Source organism: Zea mays, chromosome 6 (genome assembly GCF_902167145.1).
Source record: "Zea mays cultivar B73 chromosome 6, Zm-B73-REFERENCE-NAM-5.0, whole genome shotgun sequence".
In the NCBI taxonomy this organism is placed as follows: Eukaryota; Viridiplantae; Streptophyta; class Magnoliopsida; order Poales; family Poaceae; genus Zea; species Zea mays.
Window position 1 is genome coordinate 173,255,825 of NC_050101.1, and position 20,023 is coordinate 173,275,847.

The window sequence follows — 20,023 nt, forward strand, 5'->3', positions numbered from 1 at the left end:
GTGGACACACATGACACAGCTTCATATCAACAGCAGCCTAGAGCAAAACGCACCTGCTCTAGGCGAGGCAGCTTCAAATCAACAGCTGCCGAAGGGAGAGAAAAAACGTAGTGTCTGCATAACGTATTTGAAGAGCAAACCAATAAACCCCAAATGCATCACAAACAATAAAACTACAATCAACATTTCCATGGTACAGCTTACAGATTCCATGAATGCATGGTGCAGCATTTGTGAAAGAAATGTCAAGTCCAAACCTGATTCCACCATCAGATATTTTGCCTAAGGCTTTCAAGAATGTAAAAGTCGTATAACAACAAAGAAAAGGCTAATAAAGTCGCCTAGTGCATATGCTAAGCTATTGCAAAAACGTCCAGTTCACTGACTCAACTTTAATAGCTTAAAAACGAGGTTACAGATGTGGAACGACACATTTTTGCTCCAGCCCTTGCTGTATGTAGTTCGTAGAAGAGCTTATCACTACCAACTCTTTCCATCCAATCATCACTGCAGTTTGCATCAAAATTGCCTACCACACAAGCACGTTGTCCTACGAAGCCTTGTGCGACAATCATCTCCTGCTATTGGTTGTTTGAGCCTTGTTCAGGTTTGCAAGCTCCTCAAATAGCTTCTTCTCGTCGCTGCTCAGACGCTTCGGAATCTCAACCTGGACACGCACCAGCTGGTCTCCATGGGCAATTGATTTCCTGAGAAGCGGGACACCTTTCTTGGACATCACCAGAGCTGTGCCTGGCTGGGTCCCTGAGGGTATCTTAAGGTCAACTGTTCCATCAACAGTGGGGATTTTGACGGTTGTCCCAAGGATTGCATCAATGTAAGAAACCTTGCATGTGTAGAGAATGTTTGCCCATCTCGCTTAAGAATAGGATCAGAGAGAACATCAATGAAGACATAAAGGTCCCAGGAGGGCCTCCTCTCCTGCCAGCATTACCCTCAAACCAGACCCTCAGCCTGCTTCCAGAATCCACTCCAGCAGGAACCTTTAGGCTGATCCTCTTTGTCCTTCGCACCCGGCCATCACCCCCACAGGTGTTGCAAGGAGTGGAGAATTCGCCGGTGCCACCACAAGTATTGCAGGTGGAGACTTGCTGGAATATTCCAAGCAGTGTTCTTGTGGAGGAGACTACCTGGCCATGAGCTCCACAAGTTTTACTTGTCGTTGCCTTTGTACCTGGCTTGGCACCACTTCCATCGCAGGTGTTACAGCCTTCCAATATGGTTATCTCAATCTCCTTCTCCACACCAAACACAGCTTCCTTGAAATTGAGTACCAGATTGTAGCTCTCATCATCACCTTGCATTGGTATGTTCCGAGCAGCACGGCCACCCCCCATTCCACCCATTTCACCAAACCCTTCAAACAGGGACTCAAAGAGATCAAACGGGTTTGAGTAATCCTGTAGGAAACCAAATTGATATGATTAGAACAATTCAATGATCCCGCTGACCAAACTTCGAACAATTCAGTAATTCATGATACACCTAGAATGTTTTCCAGTAAGTAAAATATATCATCGTTTTGGCTTTGGACTGGTGTGCCAATGCCAGATGTTCTTCAGATTCAAGTGCCAGCTATTCAACAAGCAAAATTGGATGACAGAATCTCATATGCATTGGAAACAAATTGGTTTCTAATGATCAGGAGGGGCTTTTCTCTGGTAGTTGTAGCAGTTAGGATCGACACATTTTTTATTTGAGATTCCCTTCGCAACTGCAAAAGTCAATGTACCTAGGAATACATCTACCATCCAGAGCAGCTTATGCAGATGTTGTAGTTTCAGCATCAGAAAATTGAACTAATGCCTACAACAAGATTAAAAAAGCATAACCTTTAATAAAAGCATGAGCCTGGGCAAAGAAAAAAATAGAGAAATCATGACAGTGTTATCAATAAAATACATTACTTATATGGATGGCAGCGGAGATATGTGATAGAATAAGTAAAACCATCTCCTGATAACCAGATGCTTTCTCAAATGTACCAAATGGAGGGAGATGCTTATCAAACCTGAATGTCTCTTACACTGTAAGCTCTCCTCACCCCAAACGTTGCCTCAAAGTCCACCCCTTGGAAGTCTAGAAAGTTTGGCCTGATAGGTCCATTCATCCAATCTACTGAGTTGAGACATCTATAGAAGCCTGGGCACGATAGGCTGTCGTCGCGCTTGGAGCCAAATGGTGGAAAACTCCGCTGCCTCCCCAAAACAATCAATACTTTCTTATGCATTCAAGAAAAATATATTTATTACTCACCATTATGCAATCTCCATTTTCTGTCCAAGATTCATTCACATCTGTAGGATTAGCTTCCGAGAACTCTTAAAAAGGTCGTAAACTCCTGAAATAAAAGCAACATTAGCATAGTTTACATTCATCGGATTGTACTGACAAAGAAAGGGCACCTTCATATTTCCAAGAACATTCTGAGTCTTTGGATCATCACAGAGCGGTGTGACGTTACCAAATATTTTGCAGCTTCATAATCCAAATGGAAGGAAATAACATATGACAAAACGATGAAAGGGTAAGGAACAAATGGACGGAAAAATAAATCATAGAAATTTATGGAAAAGCACTCCTAAAATCAACTGAGAGCACGCACTAATCTCAGTTGTTGGCGCTTCCACACCGTGCTGGCTAGGCGTGTGGCCGAGCTAGCCGCGTCTGTGTGGGGCAGAGCTAGGCATGTGGCTGGGCGCGCTGCCACGCCGCGTCCGCGTGAACCCTCACCACACCGCCGTCGACGATCGCCCAGAAAATCCGCAACCTTCAGTTCAGACCTCACGGCAGCCATCGGATCTGCCAGCAAACACTGCCTTCCTCTGCCACCGCCCTGGTTGGGAGTTCAGTGTACTAATATAAAGACATCATGGAATCGAACAATAGAGTAGAACATGGTACGGTTCACATTTATCGCCTTCATCTAAAACTAAAAGACTAAAGCTAATTGAAGAAACAAAATGCTACTGTTAGTGAACAGACATGTTACTTCTAACAATAAGCAAGGAAAATTGTTCAGTATACTACTGGTGGCAGGAATTAGGAAATTCAGATGTTACATTTATCTACCTGGTTGGGAATTCACTATACTAATATCAACTATAACAGATTTAGTAGGTCAGTAAAATTGCAAACAAAAATCTTGTTAGCCTCATGTTTTTAGCCCCAAACCAGTGTAGTAGTGCTTATGAGCTGCCATGTGCAAACCGATAAAAAGGAGTTGTTTTGCAGACGCTGAGAAGATCAACAGGCACAAAGTATTTGTGCGACAAAATAAATTGTGTCAAGTCTTTTACTTTGTGGCAGCAATCGTACTGGTTCCTCCACTTGGGTTCGTTTGCTGTTCTGCACACTGATTAAGCATACAACAAATTAAGCACAACGCGAGGCCGCCGAACGGGAGTCTGCAGATCCGGCCCCGAACGTTCGCCTCAGGTCATTGCGCCTGTGCCTGCTCGATGGCCTTCTCCAGTGAGTGCAGGGACACCTGGTACATATCAATAATAATTACAAGTTGTTGTAATAAAAGGATCATATCCTCATGGCGTCTGAAACATTTTTTCTACCTTTTTAGCAACAATAAAACAAGAAAGACACACCTCTCAGTAACATTTTCGTCGGGTTTAGCGGTACCAGAAGCTTCAACAATATCACCGGTGCTTCCACCAGATGGGGGCTTGAAAGGTGCAGGACCATATGCTCCTTCAGCTCCAGAACGCTCCCAAGGATTTGGTGGTGAATCTGCAAATCACATTTATAATACAGGTTAATAACATCAGAATCCAATGCTATTAGTAAATCAAGGATTATGTCAAGAACAATTCCAATGAAAAACTAACGAGCACAGCTGCTGTAATGCCTACTCCAAACAGAACTGTGGATAACAAGCTTACAGACATTGATTCAGCATCAAAGCATGCACGCACAGGGGCTAAAATATTCTTGACCAGCATGCAAGGGATTGCCTCAGAACTACATTTTCAAAAAAATCCTGAATAGAATCCTGCTTGCAGCTACCATCATGTTGAATACAACTACTATATGAAATATATGTGTACCTTGCCTTGCACCCGAGTTACCAATAGAAGAAGTTGCCGAGGAGACTGTGCTCGTCGGCGATGTCCAAGACGTTGAGAACCGGAAAGCAGAATAAAGTGTGTGGTAGGAACAGGTGTACGTAATCGGCTTCAGAGCTCTGAAATCAAGAACCGGAAAGCAAGTGAATGAGACATGTTTTATATAGAATCATGTATACTATGAGTTCCAATTAAAATTTAGTGCTCTTATAACTCTGAAATGTAATCCCTAACAGTGTGGTGTCATGTTAAATGGTTTTCAACTGAAGTAGTAAAATAATTTGTAAACAAGCACAATGCCAGTAAGGACCTTCAACCACATTATACTATACAATGAATTGTAATACCGAACAGTTTGGTGTCATATTAAATGGTTTTCAACTGAAGCAGTAAAATAATTTGTAAAATTGCACCCTAAACCCTAAACAGTGATACCATGTTGATTGCAACAGAAACAAAATAAGTTAAATCTGAGACGTTCAAGCAAAAATATATTACACATAACCTGATTCACTATAATAACATCTGAAAGCAAAAATTTACATTACTAACATCCGAAAGAATACATGTGGTGGTCTATTTTCACTATTGTATCTGTCTTCACTACTAAACAAGGCTAAATGGAAAGCATCACCGCCTGGTGATTCAAGACCTTGAGAACAACAGAAACAACAGTATCAAGAACAGAGTTGATGCACCTTAGTGATGTTCGAAATTTCTGCACATCCGAGGAGGATGGGAGGAAGGGCGAGGAGAGATTGGCAGCATCGGGGAAGGAGATGAGGATGTTGGAGAAGCCCCTAGTGGGTGCTCGTCGTTGGCGAAGGGCTTATACATGTAGATCTAGGAGGCAAATCAATGCACTCATGTGGTACAGATCGTAGTCCTATGAGTGGTACAGATCGTAGTCATATGAACCTATACATGTAGATCTAGGAGGCAAATCAATGCACTCATGTGGGGGATTAGGGAAGATCTTGCACAACCTATAGCTCTGTGTACATATCGTAGTTGAGGGGCTCGGATCCATACCTGGACGCATCATTTGAATCACGCGTAGAGAACTTGGTGGCTGGATCTTTGCCTTCTCCGACGATGGAACTGCTCCACTACGAGATGGAGTGGGGGCAGGGTGAGGTCTACCACCACTGCGGCCACTAATGGTGCCCGTGCAGGAGCACCGCACGCCTGTAGGCGATGCCGGCCATGTCCTCCTCCTCCCCCTACCATGCGATGCGACAGCGGACGACGGAGGGGTCGAGGGCGCGAGTCGAACGGCTCCTCCCCTTCCACGCGATGCGACGGTGGAGGGGTCGAGGGCGCGAGTCGGGCGACTCCTCCCCCTTCCACGCGATGCGACGGCGGAGGGGTCGTTACGCGACGTCGAGGACAGGGCGAGGGGCAACACCGAAGACGCCGCGGACGCTGAGGACTGGGCGTGGACAGGGCGTGGAGGGAGGTAGCGCACGGTGTCTCCTTCGGTGGGGGAGGGGGCGGACGCGGTGGCGGGATGGGTGGGGAGCAGACGACGATGCACGACGTGGGGGATTGGGCGTCACGGCCTCGTGGGGGGCAGGGGTAGGCGGGGGCGTACCTCGTAGTGGCAGAACCGTGCACCAACCTGCTGTGGACGCCTACACTGTGTGCTTAATTAGTAGTAGAGATTAGTGTCATTCATGAAAAGGATGACCTCTTGGACACTCAAGAGGACTTCCTTATTAAAGAAAATAAGAAGCATGTTAAGGTTAAAAATGCTTATGCTCTAGAAGTAGAAAAATGTGAAAAATTGTCTAGTGAGCTAAGCACTTGCCATGAGACTATAGACAACCTTAGAAATGAAAATTCTAACGTATTAGCTAAGGTTGATTCTATTGCTTGTAATGTTTCAATTCCCAATCTTAATGATAATAGTGATTTGCTTGCTAAGATTGAAGAATTGAACTTATCTCTTGTTAGCCTTAAGAATGAAAATGAAAAATTAATTGCTAAGGCTAAAGATTTTGATGTTTGCAATGCTACCATTTCCGACCTTAGAACTAAGAATGATATCTTGCATGCCAAGGTTGTAGAATTAAAATCTTGCAAACCCTCTACATCTACCGTTGAGCACACTTCTATTTGCACTAGATGTAGAGATATTGATGTTGATGCTATTCATGATCACATGACTTTAATTAAACAACAAAATGATCATATAGCAAAACTAGATGCTAAAATTGCCGAGCATAACTTAGAAAATGAAAAATTTAAATTTGCTAGAAGTATGCTCTATAGTGGGAGACGCCCTGGCATCAAGGATGGCATTGGCTTCCAAAGGGGAGACAATGTCAAACTTAATGCCCCTCCTAAAAGATTGTCTAATTTTGTAAAGGGCAAGGCTCCCATGCCTTAGGATAACGAGGGTTACATTTTATACCCTGCCGGTTATCCTGAGGAAAAAATTAGGAGAATTCATTCTAGGAAGTCTCACTCTGGCCCTAATCATGCTTTCATGTATAAGGGTGAGACATCTAGCTCTAGGCAACCAACTCGTGCTAAGTTGCCTAAGAAGAAAACTCCTAGTGCATCAAATGAACATAACTTCTCATTTAAAACTTTTGATGCATCTTATGTGTTGACTAACAAATCCGGCAAAGTAGTTGCCAAATATGTTGGGGGTAAGCACAAGGGGTCAAAGACTTGTGTTTGGGTACCCAAAGTTCTTGTGTCTAATGCCAAAGGACCCAGAACCATTTGGGTACCTAAAGTCAAGAACTAAACTTGTTTTGTAGGTTTATGCATCCGGAGGCTCAAGTTGGATCATCGACAGCGGGTGCACAAACCACATGACAGGGGAGAAGAAAATGTTCTCCTCCTATGAGAAAAACCAAGATCCCCAACGAGCGATCACATTCGGGGATGGAAATCAAGGATTGGTCAAAGGCTTGGGTAAAATAGCTATATCACCTGACCATTCTATTTCCAATGTTTTTCTTGTAGATTCATTAGATTACAATTTGCTTTCTGTATCTCAATTATGCAAAATGGGCTACAACTGTCTCTTTACTGATGTAGGTGTCACTGTCTTTAGAAGAAGTGATGATTCAATAGCATTTAAGGGTGTGTTAGAGGGTCAGCTATACTTAGTAGATTTTGATAGAGCTGAACTCGACACATGCTTAATTGCTAAGACTAACATGGGTTGGCTCTGGCACCGTCGACTAGCCCATGTTGGGATGAAGAATCTTCATAAGCTTCTAAAGGGAGAGCACATTTTAGGACTAACAAATGTTCATTTTGAGAAAGACAGGATTTGTAGCGCATGTCAAACAGGAAAGCAAGTTGGTGCCCATCATCCACACAAGAACATCATGACGACCGACAGGCCGCTTGAGCTACTCCACATGGATCTATTCGGTCCGATTGCTTACATAAGCATCGGCGGGAGTAAGTATTGTCTTGTAATAGTGGATGATTATTCTCGCTTCACTTGGGTGTTCTTTTTGCAGGAAAAATCTCAAACCCAAGAGACCTTAAAGGGATTCTTAAGACGAGCTCAAAACGAGTTCGGATTAAGGATCAAGAAAATAAGAAGCGACAACGGAACGGAGTTCAAGAACTCACAATTTGAAGGCTTCCTTGAGGATGAGGGCATCAAGCATGAGTTCTCTTCTCCCTACACCCCTCAACAAAATGGTGTAGTGGAGAGGAAGAATCGAACTCTATTGGACATGGCTAGAACCATGCTTGATGAGTACAAGACTTCGGATCGGTTTTGGGCGGATGCGGTCAACACTGCTTGCTACGCCATCAACCGGTTGTATCTACACCGAATCCTCAAGAAGACATCATACGAACTCCTAACTGGTAAAAAGCCTAATATTTCATATTTTAGAGTCTTCGGTAGCAAATGTTTTATTCTTGTTAAGAGAGGTAGAAAATCTAAATTTGCTCCTAAGACTGTAGAAGGCTTTTTACTAGGATATGATTCAAACACAAGGGCATATAGAGTCTTTAACAAGTCCACTAGACAAGTTGAAGTTTCTTGTGACGTTGTGTTTGATGAGACTAATGGCTCTCAAGTAGAGCAAGTTGATCTTGATGAGATAGGTGATGAAGAGGCTCCGTGCATCGCGCTAAGGAACATGTCCATTAGGGATGTGTGTCCTAAGGAATCCGAAGAGCCTCCAAATGCACAAGATCAACCGTCCTCCTCCACGCAAGCATTTCCACCGACTCAAAATAAGGATGAAGCTCAAGATGATGAAATAGAAGATCAAGCAAATGAGCCACCTCAAGATGACGACAATGATCAAGGGGGAGATGCAAATGATCAAGACAAGGAGGATGAAGAACCAAGGCCGCCACACCCAAGAGTCCACCAAGCAATTCAACGAGATCACCCCGTCGACACCATCCTCGGCGATATTCATAAGGGGGTAACTACTAGATCTCGTGTTGCACATTTTTGTGAGCATTACTCTTTTGTTTCCTCTATTGAGCCACACAGGGTAGAGGAAGCACTCCAAGATTCGGATTGGGTGGTGGCGATGCAAGAGGAGCTCAACAACTTCACTAGGAATGAGGTATGGCATTTAGTTCCACGTCCTAATCAAAATGTTGTAGGAACCAAATGGGTCTTCCGCAACAAGCAAGACGAGCATGGTGTGGTGACAAGGAACAAAGCTCGACTTGTGGCCATGGGATACTCCCAAGTCGAAGGTTTGGATTTCGGTGAAACCTATGCACCCGTAGCTAGGCTTGAGTCAATTCGTATATTATTGGCCTATGCTACTTACCATGGCTTTAAGCTTTATCAAATGGACGTGAAAAGTGCCTTCCTCAATGGACCAATCAAGGAAGAGGTCTATGTTGAGCAACCTCCCGGCTTTGAAGATAGTGAGTACCCTAACCATGTTTACAAACTCTCTAAGGCGCTTTATGGGCTCAAGCAAGCCCCAAGAGCATGGTATGAATGCCTTAGGGATTTTCTCATCACTAATGAATTCAAAGTCGGAAAGGCCGATCCTACTCTATTCACTAAAACTATTGAAAATGACTTGTTTGTATGCCAAATTTATGTTGATGATATTATATTTGGGTCTACTAACGAGTCTACATGTGAAGAATTTAGTAGGATCATGACACAAAAGTTCGAGATGTCTATGATGGGGGAGTTGAAGTACTTCTTGGGATTTCAAGTAAAGCAACTCCAAGAGGGCACCTTCATTAGCCAAACGAAGTATACTCAAGACATTCTAAACAAGTTTGGGATGAAGGATGCCAAGCCCATCAAGACACCCATGGGAACTAATGGGCATCTCGACCTCGACACGGGAGGTAAGTCTGTGGATCAAAAGGTATACCGGTCGATGATAGGTTCTTTACTCTATTTATGTGCATCTCGACCGGATATTATGCTTTCCGTATGCATGTGTGCAAGATTCCAAGCCGACCCTAAGGAAGCTCACCTTACGACCGTGAAACGAATCTTGAGATATTTGGCTTATACTCCTAAGTTTGGGCTTTGGTATCCTAGGGGATCCACATTTGATTTGATTGGTTATTCGGATGCCGATTGGGCGGGGTGTAAAATCAATAGGAAGAGCACATCGGGGACTTGCCAGTTCTTGGGAAGATCCTTGGTGTCTTGGGCTTCAAAGAAGCAAAATTCGGTCGCTCTTTCCACAGCCGAAGCCGAGTACATTGCCGCAGGCCATTGTTGCGCGCAATTGCTTTGGATGAGGCAAACCCTGCGGGACTACGGTTACAAATTAACCAAAGTCCCTTTGCTATGTGATAATGAGAGTGCAATCAAGATGGCGGATAATCCCGTCGAACATAGCCGCACTAAACACATAGTCATTCGGTATCATTTTCTTAGGGATCACCAACAAAAGGGAGATATCGAGATTTCTTACATTAATACTAAAGATCAATTAGCCGATATCTTTACCAAGCCACTTGATGAACAAACTTTTAACAAACTTAGGCATGAGCTCAATATTCTTGATTCGCGCAATTTCTTTTGCTAACTTGCACACATAGCTCATTTGTATACCTTTGATCATGTCTCTTTCATTTGCTATGACTAATGTGTTTATCAAGTCTATTTCAAACCAAGTCATAGATGTATTAAAAGGGAATTGGAGTCTTCGGTGAAGACAAAGGCTTCCACTCCGTAACTCACCCTTCGCCGTCACTCCAAGCAACTCTCCATTCTTGTGGGAGAAAGCATGAGCGCCAAGCAAAAGGACTTCGTCTTTGGTATAATCTTAACTCATTTATTTATGACCAAAGGGGAAGAAAATACTGAAAGGGCTCTAATGATTCCGTTTTTGGCGATTCATGCCAAAGGGGGAGAAAGTATGAGCCCAAAGCAAAAGGACTGCACCACCACCAATTTCAAAAACTTAGTTTCTCAAAGAGTATTTTCAATTGGTATCTATCTTACTGTGTTCAAAAAAGGGGAGAAAGTAGTATTTCAAAAATGATATATCAAAACCCTCTTGAACACTAAGAGGAGGATCTCATTTAGGGGGAGTTTTGTTTAGTCAAGGAAAAGCATTTGAAACAGGGAGAGAAAATTTCAAATCTTGAAAATGCTTTGCAAAATCTTATTCATTTACCTTTGACTATTCGTAAAAGAACCTTGAAAAGGATTTACAAAATAGTTTGCGAAAACAAAACATGTGGTGCAAGCGTAGTCCAAAATGTTAAAAACGAAGAAACGATCCATGCATATCTTGTAAGTATTTATATTGGCTCAATTCCAAGCAACCTTTGCACTTACATTATGCAAACTAGTTCAATTATGCACTTCTATATTTGCTTTGGTTTGTGTTGGCATCAATCACTAAAAAGGGGGAGATTGAAAGGGAATTAGGCTTACACCTAGTTCCTAAATGATTTTGGTGGTTGAATTGCCCAACACAAACAATTGGACTAACTAGTTTGCTCTAGTGTATAAGTTATACAGGTGTCAAAGGTTCACACTTGACCAATAAAAAGATCAAATATTGGATTCAACAAAGGAGAAAAGGGACAACCGAAGGCACCTCTGGTCTGGGGCACCGGACTGTCCGGTGTACACCGGACAGTGTCCGGTGCACCTCCGAACAGTGTCCGGTGCACCAGAGGACTCCAACTTAAACTTGCCACCTTCGGGAATTTCCAGAGGCACTTCGCTATAATTCACCGGACTGTCCGGTGTACACCGGACAGTGTCCGGTGCTCCAAGGAAGAGCGGCCTCAGGAACTCGCCAGCTTCGGGAAACAGAGCGACAGCTCCGCTATAATTCACCGGACATGTCCGGTGTACACCGGACTGTCCGGTGTAACAGCGGAGCAACGGCTACTTCGCGCCAACGGTCACCTGCAGGCGCATTAAATGCGCGCCAGAAGCGCGCAGAAGTCAGGCACGCCCATACTGGCGCACCGGACATTGAACAGTACATGTCCGGTGTGCACCGGACATCCAGGCGGGCCCAGAAGTCAGAACTCCAACGGTCAAATTCCAACGGCATTGGTGACGTGGCTGGCGCACCGGACATGTCCGGTGCACACCGGACTGTCCGGTGCACCATACGACAGACAGCCTCCACCAACGGTCAAGTTTGGTGGTTGGGGCTATAAATACCCCAACCACCCCCACATTCAAAGCATCCAAGTTTTCCAGCTTCCAACCACTATACAAGAGCTAGCATTCATTGCAAAGCACACCAAAAGAGATCAAATCCTCTCCCAACTCCACACAAAGCATTAGTGACTAGTGAGAGTGATTTGTAGTGTTCATTTGAGCTCTTGCGCTTGGATCGCTTCTTTTCTTTCGCATTCCTTCTTGTGATCAAACACTCACTTGTAATTGAGGCAAGAGACACCAATTGTGTGGTGGTCCTTGCGGGAAGTTTGATTCCCAAGTGATTTGAGAAGAGAAGCTCACTCAGTCCGAGGGACCGTTTGAGAGAGGGAAAGGGTTGAAAAAGACCCGGCCTTTGTGGCCTCCTCAACGGGGAGTAGGTCTGCGAGAACCGAACCTCGGTAAAACAAATCCGCGTGTCACACTCTTCATTTGCTTGCGATTTGTTTTCCACCCTCTCTCGCGGACTCGTTTTTATTTCTAACGCTAACCTGGCTTGTAGTTGTGTTTATATTTGTAAATTTCAGTTTCGCCCTATTCACCCCCTCTCTAGGCGACTATCAATAGCAATTCTAGATACTCTTCTGAGATAACTCCGGCACATAGTACACCTATTGAGAGTTTTGAACAGCCACATGAAATTGTCCTAGAGGAGGATGACAATGATGCTCCTAAAAGGAGCAAGAGACAAAGGGTTGAAAAATCCTTTGGTGATGATTTCATTGTGTACCTTGTGGACGATACTCCTACTACCATTGTAGAAGCATGTGCATCTCCAGATGCAGATGATTGGAAAGAAGCAGTTCATAATGAGATGGACTCTATTCTTTCAAATGGTACGTGGGAAGTCACTGATCGACCCTATGGATGCAAACCTGTGGGTTGTAAGTGGGTGTTTAAAAAGAAGCTCAAGCCTGATGGTACAATTGAAAAGTACAAGGCTAGGCTTGTGGCTAAAGGCTATACTCAGAAAGAAGGAGAAGACTTCTTTGATACTTACTCACTTGTTGCTAGAATGACCACTATTCGAGTACTACTTTCTTTGGCTGCCTCGTATGGTCTCCTTGTTCATCAGATGGATATAAAGACAGCTTTTCTTAATGGAGAGCTGGACGAGGAAATCTATATGGAACAGCCTGATGGATTTGTAGTAAAGGGTCAAGAAAGCAAGGTGTGCAAGTTATTGAAATCTTTGTATGGTCTGAAGCAAGCACCAAAGCAGTGGCATGAGAAGTTTGACATGACTCTAACGTCTGCAGGCTTTGCCATTAATGAGGCAGACAGGTGTGTATATTATCGCTGTGGTGGGGGCGAAGGAGTTATATTGTGCTTATATGTTGATGATATATTGATATTTGGCACAAACATTGATGTGATCAATGAAGTCAAGTCTTTTCTATCAAAGAGTTTTGATATGAAAGATCTGGGAGAAGCTGATGTGATTCTAAACATCAAGCTGATTAAGGCAGATGGTGGGATTACTCTCTCGCAATCTCACTATGTTGAAAAGGTTTTGAAGCGATTTGGCTTCTCTGAGTGCAAACCTTCTCCAACACCTTATGATCCCAGTGTGACACTGCGAAAGAACAAGAGAATTGGTTTAGACCAATTGAGATACTCTCAGATTGTCGGTTCACTCATGTATCTTGCTGGTGCAACAAGGCCCGATATCTCGTTTGCTGTGAGCAAATTGAGTAGGTTCATGTCAAACCCCGGGACTGATCATTGGCATGCACTTGAGCGGGTTATGCGCTACCTGCAAGGTACAATGAGTTATGGAATTCACTATTTTGGTCAGCATGCAGTACTTGAAGGATATAGTGATTCGAACTGGATATCTGATGCAGACGAGCTTTATGCCACCAGTGGTTATGTCTTTACTATTGGTGGAGGTGCGGTATCATGGAGGTCATGCAAGCAGACCATTTTGACGAGGTCAACCATGGAAGCCGAGCTAGCTGCACTTGACACAGCAACCGTTGAGGCAGAATGGTTGCGTGAACTCTTGATGGACCTGCCGGTGGTTGAGAAACCAATACCAGCTATCCTTATGAACTGTGACAATCAGACAGTGATTGCTAAAGTGACGAGTTCTAAGGATAATGGAAAGTCATCAAGACATGTCAAAAGACGATTGAAGTCTGTCAGAAAGTTGAGAAACTCCGGAGTTATAAGTGTGACTTATATTTCAACAGATAAAAATCTGGCAGATCCTTTTACCAAGGGACTACCACGTAATGTGATAGAAATCGCATCGAGAGAGATGGGTATGAGACCCGAATAAAGTTGCCATGGTGGAAACCCAGTCTATGTGATCGGAGATCCCGTGAATTAGGTCCTGGGAAGAACAAGCCATTGGTGAACTGAGGAGAGTAACCTTTGACCCTCTCTAAGTAAAGATGCAATACTCTCAAATGCTGTAAGGCAGGTTGGCTTTGTGCCTTAATGTGTTCTGTTGGCTTGTATTAGCGAAGATGTTGTCCTGCAGAACATTCTTTGAAAGAACACACCTATATGAGTTAGACTGTCTAACGTCGCAGTCTATGAGATTTGGGTGATCTCTAGTAAACTCATGAAGAGACCTTGGAGTACGGCGTATATGCTCCACCCGAGAAGGGGACTACTGGTAGCCAAGTACTGGTCATGACTTCAAGTGAAACCCATTCACGCAAAACTTGCAATTCAAGGCATAGTCCATTGTCCAAGTTGTGGGTTGGTGTAGCTTGGAGTTCTAGGCGGAAGTTCAACTTAACAGTCTCTGCTGAAAAACTAGTATATTAAACAGTAGTGAACAGTGGCGAAAATTACAGATGGGCATTTGAGATCTGGTGGGGGATTGTTAGGATTTATGGGCTAGGCCCAATTGAGAAATTCAAATAAATCCCAGGAAAATCACAAAAGTGAAAGGGAAATGTGCCCTTGGGCCATTTCTAAGTATTTTGGTGATTGAGTGCAAACACAAGGGCCTAAATGTGAAAATATGCTCATGGATGAACAAAGTGTAAATCACAAGTAAAGGTATGTTTCTAAGCCTTAGTACATTAGTTTTGTGTACTAACATCTTGTCTAAGTGTTAGAAACAGGAGAAAGAAGAAAAGAAAAGAAGTGGAGAGTGGCTGTGTACAGCCAAAGGCTGCTTCGGGCTGGGGCACCGGACTGTCCGGTGTGCACCGGACAGTGTCCGGTGCGCCAGATCAGCGCAGCGCAAACCAGCTGCTCTCGGGTTTTTCTCCGGCGACTTCGGCTAAAATTCACCGGACTGTCCGGTGTGCACCGGACTGTCCGGTGAGCCAACGGTCGGCCGGGCCAACGGTCGGCCGCGCGATCGGCGCGCGACACGTGGCCGAGCCAACGGTCGGAAGGAAGCACCGGACTGTCCGGTGTGCACCGGACTGTCCGGTGCGCCAGATCTGCAACGGTCGGCAACGGTCGGCTTCGCCATTTAAGGAAAGAAATCGGGCACCGGACAGTGTCCGGTGTGCACCGGACTGTCCGGTGCGCCCGACGACAGAAGGCAAGTATAGCCTTCCAGATGTGCTCTCAACGGCTCCTAGCTGCCTTGGGGCTATAAAAGGGACCCCTAGGCGCATGGAGGAGTACACCAAGCATTCCTACAACTCTTCTAAGCACCAAGACATCAATCTCACGCATTCGTTTCATTGTGATAGCATATAGAGCTCTTGTGGAGTTGTGAACTCTTTGTGTTGCGTTGCGAGCTCTTGTTGCGACTTGTGTGCGTGTTGTTGCTCTGATTTTCGAGTCTTGTGTGCGTTGCTCATTCCCACCTTACTCCGTATTCTTTGTGAACTTAATTGTAAGGGCGAGAGACTCCAAGTTGTGGAGATTCCTCGCAAACGGGAAAAGATCAAAGGAAAGAAAAACACCGTGGTATTCAAGTTGATCATTGGATCACTTGAGAGGAGTTGAGTGCAACTCTCGTCCGTTGGGACGCCACAACGTGGAGTAGGCAAGTTTTGTACTTGGCCGAACCACGGGATAACCACCGTGTCAACTCTGTGATTGCTTTCTTGTGGTTATCGTGTTTTGAGTTCTCTCTAGCCACTTGGCCATACTTATGCTAACCCTTAACAAGTTTTTGTGGCTTAAGTTTTGAACTTTTACAGGATCACCTATTCACCCCCCCCTCTAGGTGCTCTCAATTGGTATCAGAGCCGTTCTCTTCAAGAAAGGGACTAACCGCCCGAAGAGATGGATCCTAAGGGGAAGGGAATTGTGATCAACGACAAGGAGAAGGAGTCCTTCGTCAACGAGCCAAGGGATGACAAGTCCAATGACTCGGGCTCGGGCCACAAGCGAAGAGATGGGAAGAAGAAGAAGACAAGACGCATCAAGGAGATCGTCTACTACGACAGCGATGAGTCCTCTTCTTCCCAAAAGGACGACGACCACGACAAACAAAGGAAACCGGTTAATTCGAACTTTTCATTTGATTATTCTCGTATTCCACATAGTTCGAATTCGCATTTGCTTTCCATTCCTCTTGGTAAACCTCCACATTTTGATGGGGAGGACTACGGATTTTGGAGTCACAAAATGCGTAGTCATTTATTCTCTCTCCATCCAAGCATATGGGAGATTGTAGAGAATGGAATGAAATTTGATAGCTCGGATAGCCCTATGTTTATCAATGAACAAATTCATAAAAATGCACAAGCTACTACTGTTCTCTTAGCATCTTTGTGCAGGGAAGAGTACAATAAGGTGAGCGGCTTGGACAATGCCAAGCAGATATGGGACACCCTCAAGATCTCTCACGAGGGGAACGACATCACCATGCTCACCAAGATGGAGTTGGTGGAGGGCGAGCTTGGACGATTCGCCATGATAAGGGGAGAAGAGCCAACTCAAACTTACAACCGGCTCAAGACCCTTATCAACAAGATAAGGAGCTACGGAAGCACGCGTTGGACGGATCACGACGTCGTCCGCCTAATGCTCAGGTCATTTACCGTTCTTGATCCTCATCTCGTGAACAATATTCGTGAGAACCCCAGGTACACGATGATGACGCCCGAAGAAGTACTTGGAAAATTCGTGAGCGGGCGGATGATGATCAAGGAGGCAAGGTACGTCGATGACGCGTTGAACGGTCCAATCCACGAGCCTCAACCCATTGCTCTCAAGGCATCGAGGAGCAAGGAGGCACTACCAAGCAAGGTGGCGCAAATTGAGGCGGTCGGGCTTAATGATGAAGAAATGGCTCTCATCATTAAGCGCTTCAAGACGGTGCTAAAGGGTCGCAATGGACAGCCGAGCAAGACTAAGACCAAGGGGAAGCGATCATGCTTCAAATGCGGTAAGCTTGGTCATTTTATTGCTAACTGTCCCGATAATGATAGTGACCAGGAAAAGGGAAACAAGAGGGAAAAGAAGAAGCATTACAAGAAGGCAAAGGGCGAGGCGCATCTAGGCAAGGAGTGGGACTCGGATTGCTCCTCGTCCGACTCCGACAATGAAGGACTCGCCGCCACCGCCTTCAACAAATCAACCCTCTTCCCCAACGAGCGTCACACATGCCTTATGGCAAGGGAGAAGAAGGTATGTACTCGCAACTCTACCTATGTTTCTTCAAGTGAGGACGAATCTAGTGATGAGGATGAAGTAGATTATTCATGTTTGTTCAAGGGCTTAGATAGATCTAAGATAGACAAAATTAATTAATTAATTGATGCCTTGAATGAAAAGAATATACTTTTAGAAAAGCAAGAGGATTTGTTGTATGAAGAGCATGATAAATTTGTTGAGGCACAAAAATCCTATACTTTAGAAGTTAAAAGAAATGAAATGCTTTCTTTTGAACTATCTACTTGTCATGAAACCATTTCTACTTTGAAAGGTGTCAACAATGATTTAAATGCTAAATTAGAAGTAGCAAATAAATCCAATTCTTGTGTAGAACATGTTGAAATTTGTACTAGGTGTAAAGATTTTGACATTAATGCTTGTAGTGAACACCTAGTTTCAATTTCCAAGCTTAATGATGAACTGGCTAGTCTTAATGCTCAACTTAAGACTAGCAAGAATGATTTCGATAAGCTAAAATTTGCAAGGGATGCCTACACAATTGGTAGACACCCCTCAATTAAGGATGGACTTGGCTTCAAGAGAGAAGCTAAGAACTTAACAAGCCATAAGGCTCCCATTCCCGCCAAGGAGAAAGGGAAGGCCCCTATGGCTACTAGTGCTAAAAGGAACCATGCATTTTTGTATCATGATAGAAGACAAACTAGAAATGTAAGTCATGATGCTTATGATTCATATGTTTATGATTCTCATACCATGTTTGCTCCTAGTTCCTCTTATGTGTATGATAGAAATGTTACTAGGAGAAATGTTGTTCCTAAAAGAAATGCTATTCATCATGTGCCTAGAAGGAATGTTATTCATGCTCCTAGGAAAATAGCAAATGAACCTTCCACAATTTATTATGCTTTAAATGCTTCCTTTGCTATTTGTAGAAAGGATAAGAAAATTGTTGCTAGGAAGTTAGGGGCAAAATGCAAGGGAGACAAAACTTGCATTTGGGTCCCTAAGGATATTTGCACTAACCTTGTAGGACCCAACATGAGTTGGGTACCTAAGACCCAAGCCTAAATTTGCCTTGCAGGTTTATGCATCCGGGGGTTCAAGCTGGATTATTGATAGCGGATGCACAAACCATATGACGGGGGAGAAGAAGATGTTCACCTCCTACGTCAAGAATAAGGATTCCCAAGATTCAATCATATTCGGTGATGGGAATCAAGGCAAGGTAAAAGGGTTAGGTAAAATTGCAATTTCTAATGAGCACTCTATCTCTAATGTGTTTTTAGTAGAGTCACTAGGATATAATTTACTATCTGTTAGTCAATTGTGCAATATGGGATATAACTGTCTGTTTACAAATATAGATGTGTCTGTCTTTAGAAGAAGTGATGGTTCACTAGCTTTTAAGGGTGTATTAGACGGCAAACTTTATTTAGTTGATTTTGCAAAAGAAGAGGCCGGTCTAGATGCATGCTTAATGGCTAAGACTTGCATGGGCTGGCTGTGGCATCGCCGCTTAGCACATGTGGGGATGAAGAACCTTCACAAGCTTCTAAAGGGAGAACACGTGATAGGTCTAACCAATGTTCAATTCGAAAAAGATAGACCTTGTGCAGCTTGTCAAGCAGGGAAACAGGTGGGAGGAGCGCATCACAGCAAGAATGTGATGACCACTTCAAGACCCCTGGAGCTGCTGCATATGGACCTCTTCGGACCCGTCGCCTATCTAAGCATAGGGGGAAGTAAGTATGGTTTAGTTATTGTTGATGATTTTTCCCGCTTCACTTGGGTGTTCTTTTTGCAGGATAAGTCTGAAACCCAAGGGACCCTCAAACGCTTCCTCAGGAGAGCTCAAAATGAGTTTGAGCTCAAAGTGAAAAAGATAAGAAGCGACAACGGGTCCGAGTTCAAAAACCTTCAAGTGGAGGAGTTCCTTGAAGAGGAAGGGATCAAGCACGAGTTCTCCGCTCCCTACACACCACAGCAAAATGGTGTGGTAGAGAGGAAGAACAGGACGCTCATCGACATGGCGAGGACGATGCTAGGAGAGTTCAAGACTCCCGAGTGCTTTTGGACGGAAGCCGTGAACACGGCGTGCCACGCCATCAACAGGGTCTACCTTCATCGCCTCCTCAAGAAGATGTCGTATGAGCTACTAACCGGTAACAAACCCAATGTATCGTACTTTCGTGTATTTGGGAGTAAATGCTACATTCTAGTAAAGAAGGGTAGAAATTCTAAGTTTGCTCCCAAAGCTGTAGAAGGGTTTTTATTAGGTTATGACTCAAATACAAAGGCGTATAGAGTCTTCAACAAATCATCGGGTTTGGTTGAAGTCTCTAGCGACGTTGTATTTGATGAGACTAATGGCTCTCCAAGAGAGCAAGTTGTTGATTGTGATGATGTAGATGAAGAAGATGTTCCGACGGCCGCTATACGGACCATGGCGATTGGAGAAGTACGGCCACAGGAACAAGATGAACGAGATCAACCTTCTTCCTCAACTATGGTGCAACCCCCAACCGAAGATGACAAACAGGTACCTCAAGTGGAGGTGCTTGATCAAGGGGGAGCACAAGATGATCAAGTGATAGAGGAAGAAGCGCAACCGGCACCTCCAACTCAAGTTCGAGCGATGATTCAAAGGGATCATCCCGTCGACCAAATTCTGGGTGACATTAGCAAGGGAGTAACTACTCGATCTCGATTAGTTAATTTTTGTGAGCATTACTCCTTTGTCTCTTCTATTGAGCCTTTCAGG

At 44.2% G+C, this 20,023-nt stretch overlaps 1 pseudogene; it reads right to left on the reverse strand.

Moving 5' to 3' along the window:
- Positions 1-245: 245 nt before the first annotated feature.
- On the reverse strand, positions 246-2,641 carry LOC103630669 (chaperone protein dnaJ A7A, chloroplastic-like; annotated as a pseudogene).
- Positions 2,642-20,023: the final 17,382 nt, after the last annotated feature.